Below are 19,815 nucleotides of genomic sequence, written 5' to 3'. Positions count from 1 at the left end.
GCTAAGGTGCCGTTTGAGAAAGGGTATAGCCAAATGGACTGGTTAAAGCTAATGCGCACTCATCCTGACCTTGCAGGTACTTCTCCAGAAAACTGATTTGTTATTTTATTTTATTTGGTTAAATAGGTGCACATTGTAGATTTGGTATTCTTGAAATTAAAGATCAAGCTGAAAAATTATGAGTGTAGTCATTAGTCCGTTTATAGGAGGCTGAATCTCGAGAGATACAATGGGTCCTCTTGATTGGTTTAGGAGTTTACATGGTATTCATACATTGCTTTGTTCAATTTTCCTGTGTGTGTTGTGTGCTTGAATTTCTGACCATGGAACTTTTTGACGACCCATATGATACCTCAGTCACTGTAAAAATTTCATATTGTTGGCATCTCATATGCTACTTGTTTTTTTCTTATAGAATTCTTTGTGATTCCAGTGATAAGTGAAAGCATCATCATACAACACTTAAAAATGAAGAAGGGTGGTCTCAAAATTGCTAATATGTCATCAATGGGGTTCAAACGATTTTAGCAGGCCTCAAGGTATGCTCTTTGCCACCTTTATTTTTGATTCATTTGAAATTTGGCAATTTTCTTATTAGCTTTTCTTTACTGAAAGATGATTTTTTTGCCAATTTGAATCAATTTTTGTGCCCAATAGATGTTGTGTTTTTATCTTTCTTTTCCAATGAAACCAACGGATATCCAAGATGGAAGAAAGATGGAGGTATAACCGATTGCTTACTTAAGTGGATGAACAAATGGAAAACGGTAATTTCTTTATTCACGTTAAAACCTGATTACTTTACCATGATTATTTCTTACCATGTCATTATTGAATTTAGCAATTTGCTTACAATAATGTCATTATTGAATTCTCAAATACATCTCTTTAACTTAATTTTTGATTGCGTCTCCAAGTGGTTAGACAATTAATGTGGCTGCATAAGTACTTTTGGATGGAAACGAATCACTACCTTTTTAATCTATATTAAACTTTGATTAGAGTGGGTAGTATTGAACATTGAAAGTGTTTTAATTTTGTGTTCCGTGTGGTTGTAAAAGTTGTGTTAAGGCCTTGACCACAAGTTTTGGAGGTGTATGAATTTTGGGTTCATGTGTTTGTAAAAGTTGTGATTCCTTTTTTCATATTTCTCTTAAATTTTCATTCTTTCTTTTCAAGCATTGGATAACATGAGCCACAATATTAAAAACTATTAATGTAACAATTTAATAGAATTGTTCTATATGACAATCTAATTGATCCCCCTTCCCAACCTTACAAAGCTTCATTGGTATTCTCATATAATGTACCACGTGATTTCTTTTGTTGTTGTCAAACTTTTTGTTCTATGTCACCCACGTTTATTGAGCTCTAAAACTGATGATTAGCAGTCGAGCTTTGTTTAGAAAATTATTTGGGTGGTAATTTCTAATGTCATTATTTGTACTTTTTCTTTATGTGTTTATATTTTGCTTTTTTTGTCGTATCTTTATTGTTTTTTAGTTCTTCCAATTAACTTGCCTTTTAGTTCTTTAATGTTGTGGTATCGGTTTTGGCATTTCGTTTACCAATTTACATTCGACACGTACCTTGGAATCTACTTCCTCTAAGTAGCTTCTTTCCAATCGCAAAATGGTAATTTCTCTAATTTCATTTTCCAGGCCAGTTGATTTCTTAAACTTCAATTAGATTTAAGAAAAGCCCAAAGTCCAAATAAGAAACCTACTTTCGTTGGAAACCTTATAAGTTATAACCAAAAGAAAAGAAGAAAAAGAAAAACTCTTCATCAAAACTGATCCCAAAACCAAAATCTAAAATTTATCTTTCCAGTCACTCAATCACTCAATCGATCTTCTCCTCGCCTCTCAACACTAGCCCACTCTCATAAACAATAGGTTTGGTTTGGTTTGGTTTTGACATTTGGTACTCATATAGCAATCATCAAGGTTTGCTTTTTTATTTTATTGTTTTGGATTAGTTGTGCTTAAGTCTTTTATTTTGATTGTTGGCTTGATATGAATGATTTGATCGTCACATGAAAACCTTGAACACACACTCTCTAGCTCAATGATTAGACTGTATACACAATCTCCATTACTGAACTCAATGATTTATAGCAAAAAAAAGGATAAGATTCTTCTAATCATTTGTTGGAGTAATTTAGACATGTTTAAACAATGATGGAGTTTGTGTAGCATGTCACTGAGATGCACAAGCCTGAATTTTATTTCTTGCTATAAGTTGCCATTATCTGCATTGGAGGCTGATTTTAGTATTGATTATGTGTTTGTTCTGTTTTTTTAGGGTAGACTACAACAAATTTCTTGGTTTCAGTTTCTTCCATTTCAATCTGAATTAAACACTTTTCTGAAAAGAGGTAATAACGGAATCTTCATAGACTAATAACTGATTTGTTGTAGATAATGGTAAATGAGATTAGATTCTAGGGCGTTTAGTTATTGTTACCCGAATAGGTATATGCATGGTACTGATTGAAAAATGTTTACCCTTTATGATTCTTTATATATATTAAAGCTGTTATTATAGAAAGTTAGAACTTCAAAAACAAATATGCTCTTATGGGGATGATACATAGCGAGGCTTAAATTGCTTTTTTTTAAAGAGTTACATTAGAATACCAAATCCTTTTCATAGAAGATATGCAATAGAATTCGCTCACTAGATACAGAGCTTTCTCATGTGTTAATTACAGGGAAACACTCAATGCCCATGTAGGATTACAACCTCAATTAGCTCAACACAAAAAGACATGTAGCACCTATATAAGTTGTATGAGGTACAAGAGTGATAGATGATTCATTTTGGGCCGAAACAACTACTCTCGAGGAAGCATAAATATGACGGGAACTACCAGGTACGATGCTACTTACAGTATTAATTCAATCCTTTGGGTCTTCCAATCTTATGTTAGAGTGCTGCTGGTTGAATTTGATTACAATTTAGAGTATTTGGCCGTTTGAGGTGGATTATACATTTATACCATCTCTCCGACATCTGAGAACCCATTTAATTGTTTCAGCTCCATCTGTCATGGTTACTAAGAATTCTATACTTCATACATAGGCAGTAGTAACGAAGTTTTATTTAGGATGCAAGCAAAGGGTATATAAAGTTGGGGCTTTAGCTACATCTCATTGTTTCCTTGGTGGTTGTTATTTCCTGCTATGATCATTTCTCCTCTTCGAAGGTTGCATTCAAGTGGAGGGCCGGGAACGGGGTATTGGGATAGGGCTTTGCTATAACGCAGGTAATTTTGTAGTTGCAAATAACTTTCGTTGATTTAGGCATGTTGCTTTGATGGATTGCTATTACTATATTGTACAATTACTCATTGATTAGATTATCTAAATGCAAAATTACTAGGTACTTGATTCACGTGGCATGATATTACAGTAGCATTACTGTATGCGTAATTGTATCTTAACTTTCTTTTAAATTCAAAACGTCCGTAAGGATTGCTATTGTCATAAGGTTCATTTCAGTGTGTTATGTTGGGCAATGTTTTTATTTACGTTGCTATGATAGTCTTTAGTAAGCACTTTAGTATTTTGCGTATTTGATGCATAATAGGACATTGCCATAATGGTTTGTTAGTATACAGATGGTTTTAGATGTTACGTGTACATTACCAGTTACAATTCTCAAGATCAAATTAATTTTGTTGTCTTTATAGCAGAGAAGAAAAGACTCGATTATTCGTTCATTCAAGTTTATTTAGTATTTCTTTTATTTTCCTTGCATGAGCAACTCTGGATTCCTTGCATGTAAAAGGTGTAGAGTTCTATATGATTGCTTTTCGTCATGTGAAATTCTCACAGACCTAGGAATTCATTTGGGACTGATCGGAAATCAATTTCGCGCTCGAATTGAAGCAGGGACATTGTACATCGCTTCTTTTTTTTGCTTTTTATGCTATTTAGTTGGTACTCAATTTCACTGATGATTTCATGATAATAAACAATTCCTTATGCTGTTTAGATTATTAAAATTTGCTTTGTCTTTTCTGAAGTTAACGATTTTAAAAAAATTCAGCAGATGGTGGGAAACACTCATCAAAGACTGATGGAGAAATTATTGCAGTGACCTTAATTCTTTGCCAAAGCTCCCCATAACTTAGAGCACTATGAAGGTTTTCTATTGCTTGTAGAACAAATGAAGCATAACTACTAGGAATTGCTTCATTTCCCACATCAATATAACGAAAATGGACATCATGCCAGTAGCTACGAATGTTCTTTTCAACCCAATCATTTGCTGCGGTGTAAGATTGTGCAAGTTGTTCTATATTTGCATCATTGACTCCTAATAATATTTGGATTCTTGACCTACGAAGAGCTTCAAACATGGAAGAGTGGTTCGTATAGTCTCATTCGTCCAATGTGATTAGATTGGTACAAGGACACAACTTCAGTAGGCGAAGGCAAGTGTTTAGGATCCATTTCGTTGTCGTCAAACATTTCGTAGCATACTCCAATATCGGAAGCACCTATAGGAGAGAACACAATATAAGTGCATCTACTGTAGTCCCTAAAAAGAATTAGTAGTCGATGAATAGTACCTAACTAAGCATACAAAATAATTTAATAATGAAATCTCCCCAATTTAAGCAAGTTATACTTTTCTTCATAAACTTGCGTAGAAGTATATGAACATGTTAATTAGGGGCAGAGACTGCTCCTAATATGCTGGGATTGGGGGTGTGTATTAGAATAAAAATCAAGTTGGACTTGAGTTCACGCCTTCACGGCGACCTGATGGTTGTGACAAAGTTTCTCAACCATATATAGTACCATACAAGCCATAGACTTTAGTCCATTTTTTTCACTCTCAAGTAAATGATCAAAGGCCGTTCTTCTGAATTTCTGCCCATCTCCTCACATGTATATGCATGGGGATTCAGTCTAAGCCTCAATATCGAGTTGAACAAAGTTGCCGAAAGATGAGGATCTGAAAAGAAAAGGCTATTTTTCCATTTTTCTTCTCTGTGAGCTCTGGGACTACAGGAACAAACTAGAATGGAGAACAAAGATATATCTCCAAAAGCCATTTTGCAGATCACTGATTTTAATAGAGCTAAATGTTCTAATGTTTTTAGTAAGGATCAGAAAATGGAAGCTCAGATTTATAAACCTAGCCAGCTATGCATTCTTTTAGATACTTGGTCACCTCTTATCTCACCATGGGCTAAAGTAAATATTGATGCTAGATTTGACAGGTTTGGTAGTAAAAGCGAATGAGGCAAAGATGTCGCATTAACCGATAGAATTATATTAGGAGCAACTTTTGAAACTTGGTCCTTTTGTTGTTTTTGAAGGCTTAAAGTGATACCATATAGATTACCGAAAAAATAAATTAAAAAATTAAAAATTAAAAATTAAAAAAATAATAAAAAAATAAAAAATAATGATGGCATGTATTATGCAATGTACTTAATCATAAGATCATCCACGATTAATGTAGCGTCAGAATCCAATCCCTTGATCCTCAAAATATGGTTCCGGATGCTCTGTTAAGGCCAGAAGGCATCACCACCAGGCTTTTTCACAAGGATCTGATTGTATTCTGGCCTAGATGTCTGCAACAAGTTACGTCTGGTATAAGTGCCTCAAAATTCAAAGCAACATGATTTAGTACATGAAGTGTGACAAAAGACTGAATAAAGAGACAAAGGTGTCATGTTGGCTGCTCAAAACCCAAGCAAAAAAAAACAGAATCTGCATTTAATTATGGGAATTAAGCTAGACTCTCAAGTCTCAACCAATATCACATAATTATTACATTAATGAGCATATGCCACAAGCCATCGCCCAGTCTGTGTTACCGCTACTTACAAAACACTTCTAAATCAAGTAATGACTCAACTTCTACAATACACATATGAAGTTGCGCAGCATGGTCTTTGTCGAACCATAAGGTTACAAGTTAAACCCCAGACAAACTTTAGATTTTATAATGTCTGGTACAAGGAACTTCTTCAATTATCTTTAATGTAATCATTCATACAAATCTCTTCTTGCTCTTGCTCTGACAACTGTGACATTTTGTCACTATCTACAACAAAGAACTTGCCAGACAGAAAGAACTTCAGTGGCATAAACTTTACTTACTCTGTATATGTAAATGATATTAGTCTTTTCTTAGGCGTTCTTTTGTGCCTTCTGTCTCTGCACTCTGTCTCAATAGCTTTGTACATGAATTTTTTTTTAGCTTTACTGTTTAATATATAATGAACATAGACGAACCTGTAATATACATCAACTATTGTACAACTATACATCAACTATTGTACAGCTATACATCAACTATTCACTAAGATTTCCACATGCTTTCACGTGCAAAGGAGTGAACAACACTCACCCCACTCTATATTTGACTCTCACGGTTTATATATCTGTATTTCGTTGCATTGAATTAAAATCTTAAAATGCATTTATCTATGACCCGAATGATCTCAAATGCTATTTTTCATTATTTGAAACTAATTATACACACTGACGTCGAAAATCATGTGAAATGATCGTTTTTTACTATTGGTCGGTGGTCATGGTTTATACTAGCATTTGTAAACCCTTTGTTGTCTCCATTAAAACCTTAATCGCTCTCACTCTCCGATATTTAATTTATCAGCTAATCTATTGAAAAGCTAAGGATTCATTTACATTGGCTTACGAGGAGGAAGGTCAGTCAATACTCTGTCAATGGTAGGTAATGCAACTAATGGCAGGTAACGGTAGGTAATGTTGTATTGTAGTTGTTAATAGTTTGATAAAAGTAAAAATAGTTAATCGTGAACTATCAATGTAGCAGGTCCGGCCGCAGGCGAACTAATTGGCTAGTCTTATCTCAATTAGTAGAGTACACTATCAATTAGTGGAGTACACTATAATTAACATGGACATTTAAATTGGACCAGCCTTTTTTCTACCACTAAATACCCTTGATAAAATATTTAAACAAATTATTCAATGCCTTTAAGAAGGACTACTTTGTCATTTCAAAATTTACTACCATTTATACCCTTAAATTTACATAGTATTTTAAGGACATAGGTGTAAATTTAAGTCGGAAATCAAGTATACGCCACTGTTCAATTGTGCGCGACTTAGCATTCACATTAATTGTCAAATTATTACGATTTATACCGAATTTAAATGAAGGAAACCAGCCGTCTCACTCTATTCATCTTCTCTTCTTCTTCTTATGCGCCCATTTCTCTCAATCTCTCTCTCTTAAAATCTAAAAGCCAAAAAAAACAAAAACAAAAACATATATCCTAGATGTCTTTCTCTTTTCTCTTTTATAAGTTTTATCTCTCTCAAATCTCCCCTGATTCAGTTACCAAAAAGAAATCTCCCCTCATTCCCTCTCTCTTAAAAAAGCTAAAAGCTAAAAAAAAAACATAGAACCCCTCCCTACTGCCGATTATTATTTCGAACATAAATGGCTACCTTAATTTTGTATTCTCCCTGCTGCTACAAAAAAGTGATTATTCATATTTCTTCAATTAATCCAGGATGTGAATTGGGATATATGCTAGATGACAATCAAAGTCCTATAAGTTGATTTTGTCAGATTGAGTAACTAAATTATGTTCTTATGTGAAAGGTGGACTTGACTGCATATGTGGAGAAGCATGAGTTTTGTTTTGATGCTGTTTTGGATGAACAAGTTTCCAATGATGAGGTACCATGTTTCATTTTTCAGAGTTTTCTGAGGTTCATTATGCAGAATGTTGTTTAGTTTTTCTCTGTATTTTTTTTTCGAGATAAAATAACCCATTAGTTGTTTTTCAACCACAGTGTTGTTTCGAACTTGTATGATTGTATCTACTGACTACAAAATTATCGTCTTGATTATACATTCGCCACTCCCCCCCCCCCCAAAACATTGTCTTTATGTAGAGCCAATTATTCCTGCCATTTTTCAGTGAACGAAAGCAACATGCTTTGCATATGGTCAGACAGGTGTGTAAACAGACTTTGCTTCCTGTCATATTCAGTAATGGAAATAGTCTGTGCCCATTGGCAGTCTCCACAATAAATATACACCAAATGCCTATACCCCTCCATTTCGCTTGTGCGAAGAAATTGGAACATGTCGGTGTGCTCTGACCTGTTGTATGCTACATGTACGTCTAGCATTAATATTCATGTATTGTATTCTTATTTTTGGTCTTTGAAGTTTGGTCACATGGCTTATACGTACATCATGCTGCGCACATAATGGGTTTGAAACTTTAAATGGGTAATCTTTTTTGGGAATATACTTCTTACATCCCCCACTACTCAAAACCAGTTTCTTGAATGTGGCTGTTACCTGTCCCTTGAAAAGGTATGTATTTAGCCATGTCTATGCTTTTTACGAAACAAGTTTTTCTTCTATGATCGATATAACTTATTAGTTCATCACATGATATATCGACGTGCCCATGAAATAATTGATGACATGCCTGCGACCATGATTCTGACAATTATGCCAATTTACATTGTGTATTGTTTGGCTATATATCAACAATATTAACGGCCATGCAAAGTTTGGTTTTTGGGCGTATATCGAAAATAGTGCTGATATTCGGTGATATTATACACCAGCTTATAGAAAACCCACGCATGAGGGAGTAGTGATTGGTTTTGTAATTTTGGGTGTAGCTACTTAGCAGTTAGTACCTCGTGGTTTTTCATTTAGGTGGAGAGAAATCTCGCTAAGATTTTCAGTATTTATGGCATTACTTTTGTTGGACTGTGAAAGTTCCTCTTCACAAATTGAAGAGAAAACTTTGTGAGCTTTGAACGCTTTTTCTATTGGATGATGTGTTTAATGAATTTACTCACCACGCTCTCATTTTCTTCTACTGGGGATCAAAAAGTTCTCAACCCAGGTAAAATAGAGTTTGTATTGAGTTTTTATATAGTGTGTGGGTTTTGATTTTTTTTTTTGTCGGGTGTGGTTTTGCTTGTGAATTTTTAATTAGGTTGTATTGAGTTTTGATACTATGGTTTGTTTAATTAGTTTTGACTGTTTCTACTTCTATTGGATTAGTTATAACTATTTTAAGGAGAGGAAATGAGATATCGGATGTGGGAAATCAGACAAAAAAAACCCACAGTACTCTATATATTTGAAATAAAATTGGCTTAAAGGTATGAATAAACAACTGATTAATCAGGTATAAAATTGTATTTGTATGATCCAAGTCTAGAAAATACACCTAAGTCTTATTATAACGTTGATTTGTGTTTTAAGGTATAAAATTGGCTTAAGGACATGGTTAATACCTAAAATAAATTTGAGGGGTGTCGTAAACAAAATTGAGGTTTGTGTTTTGTTCTGAAATAGATTGTCATACTGGTGCAACTGGCGATAATGAGATTAATGATGTTGATGGGTTGATCTCTTCTATGGATCTTGAGTAATATGACATGCTCATGAAGTGAGTTTCTTCTTCCCCAAAGCTCTGAATACTTCACTGTTTTTGCATTATCATATTTGCTTATAATGTTTCAATAAACTGCGTCTCTATATATTACCTGCTGATTTCGGCCTTTGGGATTTAAACCATTGATTGAGCATGTGATATACAATCCATTCCTTAAACAAGAGAAATGGTCCCCTGCAATCCCAGTGCTTCTAGCTTATGCCTTTGTTTTGGTCTATTTTTCCGGGTCAATAAGTTGTTCTAATATAATGAGCACAGTGAATAGTATGTCCTTGTGATTGGTATAAAGCACTAAGCTCTAAATTACACGCGCCCAAATTACTATTTTTTCAAGTTTATGAATACAATTGAGTCAGAATGAAACATAACTTTTATAGAATCAAGTGTGTTGGTTTAAAAAAATATAATGCATTGAGACTCATTCAGAAAATCGTGGTGCAAACTGATAGTTGGTTATTTCTTCAGCTAATAAACAATTCGGTTGAAGTTGAACTGATGAACACACAATCGAAAAATTGACAACTTACACCCACCAGAGTAAGATATGTATACTCTAATATAATATAACATTTGTTTGTCTTCAATTTGTTTGGTGAGTGACTTGCAAAGTTGTCGCTGATATGGAGCCTTCAAATTTCACTAACTTGGCAAAGTTTGGTGATAGGTTTGGTATGGTAGATTGGTGGATACACTTTGGGCACTTACTTTCAGGTTGTGAACTGCATCTGTATATTACTACTTGAAACATTTTTTTGTTTTTACTTTTTGGATTGTCTATGTGGCCTTCTCTTTGTACGTCAATAGTGTCTTCATAGTTCTTGCTGCAAGATAGGATATTTGAATTAGGATAAGGGGATTAATTGGATATACCACTGCCCGTTATGTATGTCTATTTTAACCTCAATGTCTTCTTAAAAAACAGGTCCCAATACTAAAGAAGGTTAAGCCAAAGGTTCATATCTAGCAAAATATGGTGAGTATTGGTGAAGAATGTATTAACGAATTGAAGGATATGAAAACTGCTTGAGGAAGTTGAACCTACTGCCATGATAGGTTCAGATGCACATTGCTCAGGTTTGTCTATTTTTTCCTCGTCAAGTTTACTCTTCGTTTTTTATGCCATCTAAGTGTTGGGATTTGTCGGAATTACCTGTAACAAATCATTGAAAGCTTTTAACTGGAGAAATAAAGGAAGAGAAAAACATTCGAAAAATGGGGGTCACAGACAATAGTTTTGATTGTGTGTTTTGGTTGTGTCCACATACAAAGGAAGGATGGTCTACGATTCTTAGGGTTTTGTCTACGTATAGCTCAATGGGGGTGGAGCACTTCATCTCCCGAGCTTGAGGAGAAATTATCATTTCTTGGATGTGGCTGTTACCTGACTCCCAATATCCTTTCTCTCTCTTAACTCTCCCCTCATTTGTCTCTCCCAAAAGTACAAGCCAGAAAAAAGAAAAAAAAGAAAAAGAATAAGAGATCCCTAATTCTCTCTACTACCGATTGTTATTAGAAGTAAAGAAACAAAAATCTCTCTATTTCAAAAGGTAAGATATTTTGTTTTAACGTTTATTCTATGCTGATAGTAGTGAATGTAGAATCATTAATGGTGATGAAGGAGACAAACGTGAATCAAAAGAGTCGGTCTCATCAGTAACTAATATGCTAAATTTTTATTCCTTAACAATCCAATTCAAGATAGAAAAAACAACCCAGAATTTATGAATGTTGAAGCAGTAATTCCCTTCCACTTTTCTTTTTTTTTCCTTTTATTGTTTCCAGTGTTAAGTTTAATTAGTTAATTCCAATGATCAAGTTTTTAGTTTCTTAATGAATAGTGTACAAATTACCTCGGGAAATACGTGGCATTCATCTGCGAAGAAATTTGAGGACTTGAATCTATCTTCGGAGTTATTAACAGGGATTTTGGTTCATTCAAGTTGCTTGCAATACCATTATTCAAAGTTCTATCAAAGCTCTAAAGTTGTTGACAATTCAAATCAGGACACTCTTCTTGCTCTCAATTCCAGCACTGTCTGTAGCAGGTATTTTTTTTAAGTGACATTTTACCTATTTCGAATTCTTTTAATGCGAGAGATTGTATATTCTATTTTTTTTCGTTGAGGAAGATTTGCTTTGTAGTTATTGTATTTTTTTTTAGTCAATTTCCATGTTCAGTTAACATTGATTGGAGGATGCGAATATCTGATCATGGTTGTTTGACAGTTAGCTTTTTACTTTAGACCCTTCTATGATTGTAGCATTATGTAGATTGTAGATTTGTTCTAATAAGATCTTCATTAGTCTTTTTTTTTTACTTGCAGAAATTAGATAAATGGGACGAACATTACATTGTATCTAGGTCAAGGCCAGAGGCCAGTTTAGCAGTCAACAAACTTTTGGGAAGTTTCATATTGTTATTCACCTTGGTTGTCACTGGTTAGTACGTCTAATTGCTCTTGTAGTTTTCTAATTTGTCTTTACTTTTGAAAATTTTAGTGAATGCTATGTTGCTATGTCTAGGCTAATTTCAGGTCCCTAAAAGCTATTTCGTGGTGGAATTCCAATTTACTTCCTCAGGTGTGTGCTCTTAGTTACATCATAATTATCATGTTCTCTTATTTTATTTTATTTTGCTCAAACAAAGGTGATCTATAGAAGGAGCTCTATATAGGTCTCAGATTGATTCTCTTAGGCATGACCAGATTCTTTCTTTTTGGTTATAACTATGACAAGTTCATCCATTGTGCAGATATTGCTCTATTAGTAGTTTTGGATTTTATTCAGTTGTTGATCTTGCGGTCTCAAAGAGGGGTGGGTTTTCAGAAGGTAATGTATTTTCAGTACCGTTACTTCTTTAGAGGAAGTTATTCACCTTCCCACAGAGTAAGCTGAAGTTAAAACTGGAATCTTACATAATAGTTCTCGATATTCTTCACAGCAACTCCAAATTGGAAGCATTATATGCAGTAAGTCATCTTTTCTACTCACATGTTATTTGATTAGTTTTAATTTGCAATTGCATGCCTGAAATTGTGCACATGAAGTCTCTAAGTAGAATAACTCAATATCATATTAAATATACGATCTGAAAATTGTATGCTCCCCCAGCCACCAAGATTGGAAAATATTTAATGTGCGATATGAATTTTTTCCCCTCTAATAAATTTTATATGCAATGATAGTTTTCGGGTTATGTCTAATAGTTACTAGAACTTTTGCACAACCAGTTTCAGTAAGCGCATCTTCGGTCATGGACAAGTACATTAAGTGCATATTTGGGGGATTTAAGAATCCCCAAATGACAATTAATATCACTGTCATGCTTGCTTTAGTCCAAAAGTAAGAAAATCGATTATTACTTATTATTGATGGAAAGAGAAAATCATTGTCAAGCTAGGTTGGAATCCAAGAAAATGAAGGTGTAGTTGGGTTGGCTGGTTTAACTTCATGTGAACGCGGGTTAGTAGAATTAAGCATGAGAAGGTTCTGTTGATCGGAAATTGCACTCCTTAGCAACCAAAAGAGCTCTCGATCGTCTTCAACTTCAAAACCAAAACTGTGCAACAGGTGTGTTAATTGTTGATGCCTAACAACCTTTTTCTTCTTCTTTTATCAAACATGGACTCAATTTAGCTGAAATAACTATCTAACGATGTTTGTTTGTAAGCCTTCATCAATGTTCCGTGGTGGTATCTTGCATCAAATAGGATGATTAGTCCCTTCTTGACTATTAGGACCAAGAGCAAGTTAACTCTGGAGGGCCCTCAAAATTGCTCAATACCCTTTTCAAGTTAGTCTTGAATTGATTTTGTTTCATGTCATTTGCTTATTTGAGTTCGATATGCTACGGTGGTTTTTGGATTTTTTTAATCTTTTGATTGATAACCTCTTTGTGTTAATTGTGTTTGCTTTTGTGTAGATTTTCAGCGATGTGGGGTACCTTGCTTTCAATAGGATGGTTAGGCCTTAAACTCAAGAAATCGTTGTTGCTAAGGCAAGTACTTCCTATAGCCCATTTATTCTTATGTATCTTCTAGCTTTGTGATTAATTATTTGTTTGTTATGAATTGAACCGGTTACATGAACACGAATCTCATTTAAAAAATCAGATATATAATCTTGAGAAACCAGTGTCTTGAGGTGACATTGTAGTGACTTTGAAATAACGATACCATTGTCATAGTCACCTTGAAAAGTTTATGGGGGATTTGCCTTGGAAAATATATTTGGAGCATGATGTTTGCTATAACAGTGTACTTGAATATTGGTAATCGAAAATTTTGATTGATGATGGTGGTTTGAGCTCAAGGAGGTTATAAACTCACTAGAACTATTTACCTAAAAGCCATTTCTTGCCTTGCCAATATCAGAGGATATATAACACTTGGCCTTTGCTATGTTATTGATCATATCAATGTGCAATGTGAAATTTGTCTCAACTCGGTTTTTTTTTTTTTTTTTGTTTGATAAGCCCTTTGTTTTTAAATGAGATCAAGAACTCTTTGATGTCAAGGGATTCGAGCCCCAGACCTCTGGTATCATCACCCAAAGGTTTTACCGACTTTGCTAGTCGGCACCTACTTTTTTTTTGATAAGCCTGTTTTAAATGAGATCAGTAACTCTTTGATGCTGGCGGGATTCGAGCCTCAGACCTCTGGTATCATCACCCAAAGGTTTTACCGACTTTGCTAGTCGGCACCTGCCAGCTCCTGGCATTTAGGGTCACAAATCCATGATGCATCCATTAGAAAAGAGTCAGGCTATTCAATCACAAATCATTGGCACATTCTTTATATATATATACTAATTGTGTTTGCAACAGCAAAATAAATTCTTTGTTAGATCTATATAAACTGTGAATTAGATAAAGTTGTAATAGCAGGGGTATTCAATCACAATAGTGGAAATAACCATGTGATTCTCATGCTACCAATACCCTCAGAGTTGTGATCTGTAAACAGTTCGTTCCTTTGAGTTCAGTAATATGGATGAGTTTGTATTTTCTCTTTAACTTAGAGGTAAGCTATTAGAGGTGAAATCAACATGGTCCATGGAGTGGCCTTCTGCGTCATGCAATTGATGGTCTGATGTGGCTAATGGATGGATTGTCACAACCTATATTTAATGGCATGCGGACATAAGTTTTCGTGGACATTTGAGGATGAAATATGTATTTGGGAAAGGAAATTTGATACCTGTTGGATCTGGATTGCTGAAAGTTGTACCATCGGTGTTGAGTTTACTTATGTTAGGTTTAGGTGGAATCGAGGTACATTGCTATTGCTTGATGGTCGGTGCAGTTCTTGGTCTGTTAGAAATGGTCCAAGTTGTTAGAACAAAGTCATCCCTCGCAGAGACATGATTGTAGGTTTTTTAAATATGCACCATGGTTTGTAGTTGAACCTAAACTAACTTTTGACACTGGTTGATGTTGGGCTGCTTCAACTCAAACTGGAACCTTATTACGTTGGTTGACTGTTTACGTTTCTTTACTTGTTCAGTTTTTAGATGGTTAACAAAATCAAACCGTATAATTTACACTTTGTTTTCTTATTAGTTTCTTTTCCATTTTCTTATTGTTGTACAAGACCTCATCGTTGTTTTAATCAATAGGTTTTAAGAGAAATGAGGACCCTTTCCCATAGTTAAATATTTGCAGGTTGCTTACTTGGGGTTCTTACTTCATGAATATGTTCTTAATATTTATTCTCAATTTAATTTTATGCTCTTGATGACATTGGAGGCTGCAGTTGGGATTGATCTGACAACAACAACCATTGTTAAAAGATTTACATAATGTTTAGTAACTGCTTTCGTAGTAGTTGAACTGTTTGCAGGTAGGGGTGATATGGAGAATGTGAAGTATGTTTATTTTTATTGAGTTGTAGGGAGCAAGATATCCCAGGTATACCTTTTGAGTACTCATACCTTTTTGTTTAATATCTTGATAAAAGCTCATGTCAAGGCCAAAACTTATGATCCAAGCATCCGTAGGAAAATGATTCTTGGAAGTCTTAGGCCATCAGATGTTGCGACATAACATTTTCGGACTCAATGTTTGCTTTGGGCTTTATAAAAAATGGGTTACCTGACGTGTCCATGCTAGAGAAAATGGCTAGCCAATCAACTACAAGTTCAATGCTATTGCAGAGCTGAGCATACTAAATATTAAAATTCGGAATTAACTAGATATGAATTGTAAATCATTTGTTCACCTCTCATGCATTTGATGGGTTAGTAATCAGGTTGCACTGGTTTTTCGATACTACGTTGAACTTAGGCTAAACTGTTGAAGCTGTAAAGTTTTAGCAGCATTATACACACTTCAGGAATTTACTTATTAACTATAATCTGATGTCTAACATATACATATACTTTCCTATTGCAGGCCCGCATGTTGATTGAGAGTAGATGAACTGAAGCAACCTTAATTTTGAGTTCCCCACACATTCGAATCTCGATACCGGATCACTCATTGAAAAAGATGCAACTGATCTAATTTTAATACTTCATTCCCTTTTTCATGTACACCATCGTAATGCCGGAGAAAATAATCTTGGACATTTAATTTTATAACTTTCAGTTTACATGGTGTTATTAGACTATTGCATTAATTAATACAGTAACTATTCTAAATTAGCAGGTGCCGACTAGCAAAGTCGGTAAAACTTTTGGGTGATGATACGAGGAGGTGCAGGGCTCGAACCCGCCAAAGCAAAGATTAAAGGATTCTTGATCTCATTTAAAACAGGCTTACCAAAAAAAAAAAAAAAAAAAAAAAAAAACTATTCTAAATTATATTAGTGGGTTAATTTCTATGGAGACATTTGAAATTCTGGATCACTTAATATACTTCATATATCGTCTATCACAAATTCCCCACTTACAAGAACACTAGCCAATTATGCTACAATGTATACTTTAAACGATCTGCGGTGCAATGTTGGCCTAAGGGACGTGCATTCGATCATATGATACTGCCGGATTGCATAACTTAAAAAAATAATTGGCTATCGTATGTGTAACTTGCTTTCCGAATTTTCCATGGTAATTTCGCAGATCCTTGATGAACAGTGATATATCACATATGTAAATTATTTGATATGCTTTGAAACATATGTAAATGAAGAGACAAAATACTCTTCATTTAATTATACTACCCCAATCTCTTCATTTGGTGGACTATGGGTGAAATCGCTATTAGATTTCAATTCCCTTTGTTGCTTTTAAATTGTTGCATATAACTTGATTATGTTATCATATGTATACTATCCCAATCTATCTATTTTTTAGACTCAAATGTTTAATTATGATGAAACTCACTAGATTTAGGCAAATCAAGGTTTGCATTTGAACTATAGAAATACCTTCCGTTAGTATAAGCCTCAAGCTTGGAATACAACTTCGTGCAGCGCAGGTGCATGATGCTAGTATATATAAAGCGGATACCAGATTTCCTAATTAGTTCCCGTATTCCCGGTTTTATACTAAAGTTTTAAATTGGAAGGGTACCGGAAAGTTAGACAGCCACTTAATTTTTGTTCTTCATTGAAAGGGTAAATGCTAGGTGTGTTTGTTATGATGGAAACACTATGGAAAGGAAAGGAAATGAAAGGAAAATAAGAGTGGTCCACTTTTTCCATAGTTTTTAAGGCGTTTGTTTACCCATGGAAAGGAAATGGGTTTTTCCATATGGAAACAAATGGAAAAGGTTTTGTGTCCTTAGCTAACCCCTGAAATTTTTGTGGAAAGGAAAGGATGGAAATAGATAGATAGGGACTTACTACTAATACACCCATGACCCAACAATACAATTATTCATTTCCATAGGTTTTGCAAACAAACATGATTATTCCTTTTCCCAGTTTTTACTTTCCTTTCCCCGGTTTACCAAACACATACCATTTAAAATTATTTCCTTTCTATTCCATTCCATAGTGGACCATCCATTTCCTTTCCTTTTCTTTCCATAAGTTAAAATTTAACAAACACACCCTAGGTATATATAAAGCGGATACCAAATTTCCCAATTAGTTCCCGTATTCCCGGTTTTATGCTAAAGTTTTAAATGGGAAGGGTACCGGAAAGTTAGACAGCCACTTAATTTTTGTTCTTCATTGAAAGGGTAAATTGGTAATGTAAAACATTTTCCCTGACTATAAAACTCAACGGGTCTTCACAAAACAGAGACATCGTTTCAGTTTCCCAATTAAAAAAAAAAGTAAACCGTTCGGTCGTCTTCTCCATTCATATTAATCGGGAAAACTGAAACATTGGCTATAGTACGACGTTGTTAAGAAAATGTAAAATGTGTTCGTCTCTCGAAACGTCGATCCCTTCTTCCACTTTGCAGTTATTTCATTCGTGCCTTTCCAGTTTTACCTCCTTTTGTCATTTGTCTACTATTTTCAATCGCTCCTAACCTTTATCACTCCCTCTTCAAAATTCTATATTCACCATCAGTTCAACATTCCCGCACTCTTTTCCTCAGAGAACGGTATAAATTAAAATGTCTATATCATCCTCCCCTCTCACTCTATTACATTTTAATTTATTATTATTTTTTCTTAGATTATAGTTTCGCATTCTCTCTGTTCGGTGAAATGCTAATCAGTATTTTTAAATCATTTTGTGTTCCATTCTCTGCAAATACTGTGTACTCATTGGCCTTTTCCCATCGTTAGATTTCTTAGCAGAAGAACAGTAAATGCCCCCTCCCGCCTTTTCTATTTATTTTCTAATTATTTTCTCATGCTATACTCAGACTACAAATTATTTGCTTTTGTCTATACTCTGACTTCTTATCATAGAATTTGTGTTCATTCTTTTTTGTTCAACATTGTCAATCTTATCATTCGATATTTCTGTTTCAATATTTGTTCTGGATCCAGATTGCTTCAAGCAACAATGGTCTATGTTACAAGGGAGGAGGCCAGGAAGTCAAGTTTCCTTTGAAAAAATATCCTTGGGCTGAGACTCAACAAAAGGCAGAGTAATTGTGTGTGCGATCAGTTTTTGAGGAAAAAGGACCACAACAAGTTTGTCAAGTTCTAATAACTCGGCACTTGCAATTTATGTACATTCTCATACCGTTGTTTATAAGGATGGTACATCTACGACGACCATAACTACATTAAACAGTTATTCGTGTCTAGATTTTAACATGGAGATAAATCACAATGATAGACAACACGCGGTCCACATGCATGCTAGCACTTTTGGAAACAACGAAGCCAATGGTGTCGGTGGATATTCACAAGGTGGTGAAAGTACCTCAGGTTTGGAGAACGTTAACATTTATTATGATATTTTTCCTTTTCAAACTGATTTCCTTTTCAATCGTGTTAGACGTGTTTCTTATTTTTATAGTTGCCCTAATATTCTGCTTAAGCTTCTCTGCACTGTGTACATTATCTTTTAAACGAAATCGCAGGAAGTGACTGCAGTGCAAAATGATTTCACACATGCATAAATGATAGCTGCAGGAGCACCTCTTTGTCCTTTGGCCTGTTTCATGAGACCTTAGTTCAACTCTACTAAAAATATTTTGAGAATGACGTTAAACGTCGATCTGTATTGTTGTTGATGATGGTCCAACATATATATAAACCGCATTGAGCTATCAATTGTTAAGCCCCGGCCAACTATCGACCAACTACATTGGAGGTGCAATGACAGATTCCACTTATTCAGTTCCTTTATGTTCAACTATTTCAATCTTTTTTTCGCAACAAAAAATCACTGCGGTTTTCGATCATCGAACCATACCTTTTTTTAGCGGTTTCTAATCTTATTTGTCTTTGTTTTGCTATTAGAAATTTGTAGTTTCTAAACCATTTTTGTTTGTTAAGCAAATTTCCAATCTTTCTATCTTTGTTTCTCCATTAACTGCATAGTAGTTTCCGCCCGCAAACCTTTTTTGGGACTTCTTCTCATATTGCATTAACCGTATGTCCATATCTGGATTTCAATCTTTTTAATGTAAAACTTTGTTACTAATGTAAAGCTTTACACATGTTTGTGGATATTATGCAGTGCCTGAAAAATAGGCTTTTTTTTACCATTTGCCATTGATTCGGGGAAAAAAAAAATCATTGTAGAGTCTTTGAGAAAAAGAAGACACGGTTGAAAGACATGCTCTTAACTATCTATGCTATTTTGTATTGACTCCCCCCCCCCCCTTCTCTAATTTGTCACAGGTAACCATTACAATTTCACCGTAATCAGAGAGTACTTGACATGTCTAATTGTTAATATTCGGAACTCTGCTCACTTAATCTAAGGTGAGTGGCATGCACAAATGGAAACCTCTTCTGTGAACTATCTACATTGTTGCCCTTTCAACTCAATAAGCT

At 34.6% G+C, this 19,815-nt stretch overlaps 2 long non-coding RNA genes across 19 annotated transcripts in view; both read left to right on the top strand.

The window, feature by feature from the left end:
• Window positions 1–1,749: 1,749 nt before the first annotated feature.
• Window positions 1,750–19,815, top strand: part of LOC147485683 (uncharacterized) — a 29,212-nt gene continuing 11,146 nt past the window's right edge. Inside the window, exon 1 of the long non-coding RNA XR_015201498.1 lies at window positions 1,750–1,946. This is a non-coding gene — a long non-coding RNA (uncharacterized LOC147485683). The remainder of the gene's footprint in view (window positions 1,947–19,815) is intronic.
• LOC147485686 (uncharacterized) lies at window positions 7,187–16,057 on the top strand. Of its 18 annotated transcripts, none has more exons than XR_015201774.1 (12): window positions 7,907–7,985; window positions 9,358–9,451; window positions 9,923–9,994; window positions 10,122–10,168; window positions 10,380–10,531; window positions 11,296–11,502; window positions 11,782–11,896; window positions 11,981–12,037; window positions 12,210–13,027; window positions 13,128–13,250; window positions 13,380–13,454; window positions 15,849–16,057. It is a non-coding gene; the product is annotated as an uncharacterized LOC147485686 (long non-coding RNA). The 18 variants fall into 18 exon arrangements; XR_015201780.1 differs by lacking the exon at window positions 15,849–16,057 and having other exon boundaries at window positions 12,210–12,286; window positions 12,858–13,027; window positions 13,380–13,927; XR_015201779.1 differs by lacking the exon at window positions 15,849–16,057 and having other exon boundaries at window positions 12,210–12,286; window positions 12,399–13,027; window positions 13,380–13,927.

This window comes from Coptis chinensis, chromosome 7 (genome assembly GCF_015680905.1).
Source record: "Coptis chinensis isolate HL-2020 chromosome 7, ASM1568090v1, whole genome shotgun sequence".
NCBI lineage: Eukaryota > Viridiplantae > Streptophyta > Magnoliopsida > Ranunculales > Ranunculaceae > Coptis > Coptis chinensis.
The sequence above is the reverse complement of the archived record's forward strand: the minus strand, read 5'-3'. Positions and strand labels throughout refer to the sequence as shown.